We start from the raw sequence: 1,191 nt of genomic DNA, 5'->3' as shown, positions 1-1,191 counted from the left end.
CCCAAACTTTGCTATACACTGAATCCCCTGAAGACGTTTTAACCCTGATGCCCAGTCACATCCCATCTTAATTAAATCACAATGTTTGGGGAAGGTACCCCAGACTTTAGTTTTTGCTTTGTTTTGTTTTGTTTTTTAATTGAGACGGAGTTTCACTCCTGTTGCCTAGGCTGAAGTGCAGTGGTGCAGTCTTGATCTTGGCTCACTACAACCTCCATCTCCGGGGTTCAAGCGATTCTCCTGCCTCAGCCTCCGGAGTAGCTGGGATTACAGGCGCGAGCCACCACGCCCAGCTAATTTTGTATTTTTAGTAGAGATGGATTTCGCCATGTTGGCCAGGCTGGTCTTGAAGGCTCACGCCTGTAATCCCAGCATTTTGGGAGGCCGAGGCAGAGTATTATTTTTAAAGATGTGCTGGCTTCGGCAGAGCATACACTAAAACTGGAACAATACAGAGAAGATTAGCATGACCGCTGCTCAAGGATGACATGCAAGCCTTCCACATAATTTATTTTTATTTTTATTTATTTATTTATTTATTTATTTATTTATTTTGAGACCGAGTCTCCCTCTGTCCCCCAGGCTGCAGTGCAGTGGCGCCATCTCAGCTCACTGCAAGCTCCGCCTCCCGGGTTCACGCCATTCTCCTGCCTCAGCCTCTCCGAGTAGCTGGGACTACAGGCTCCCGCCACGCCCGGCTAATTTATTTATTTATTTTTTTTCAGTAGAGACGGGGTTTCACTGTGGTCTCCATCTCCTGACCTCGTGATCCGCCCACCTCGGCCTCCCAAAGTGCTGGAATTACAAGCGTGAGCCACCACGCCCGGCCCATATAATTTTTTAAAAAATAAAAAAATAAAGATGCTCAAGTGATTCTGATGTGCAGTAAAGTTTAGGAGCTACAGTATTATAGAAAAATAAAGGTTAAACGATCATCCAAATGTCATTCAATGTTGAGAACAACATTCATATTTTGACAGGATGGATACAAGTACAGTTTCCCATTTTTTATTTTGAAATCTTTGGGGATGGATATGTTTTATTATGTGGCTTTTTTTGTAACTACAGTCACAATGTCACCATTTTGGGAAAGTAGTGTAAAGGTTAAATTTAGTTAACTTGCAGCCTCCAAAATAATCTTTCAACAACCGATTTTTAATTATGTAACAATTGATTTTTCTCCTCCAAATT

General features: G+C 42.4%; 1 non-coding gene across 1 annotated transcript; it reads left to right on the top strand.

Moving 5' to 3' along the window:
• Positions 1-413: 413 nt before the first annotated feature.
• LOC114680454 (U6 spliceosomal RNA) lies at positions 414-518 on the top strand. The gene has a single exon (XR_003732679.2). It is a non-coding gene; the product is annotated as a U6 spliceosomal RNA (small nuclear RNA).
• Positions 519-1,191: the final 673 nt, after the last annotated feature.

The sequence above is a fragment of the Macaca mulatta genome, chromosome 8 (assembly GCF_049350105.2).
Source record: "Macaca mulatta isolate MMU2019108-1 chromosome 8, T2T-MMU8v2.0, whole genome shotgun sequence".
Classification (NCBI taxonomy): Eukaryota; Metazoa; Chordata; class Mammalia; order Primates; family Cercopithecidae; genus Macaca; species Macaca mulatta.
This window is presented reverse-complemented; position numbering and strand designations above follow the sequence as displayed.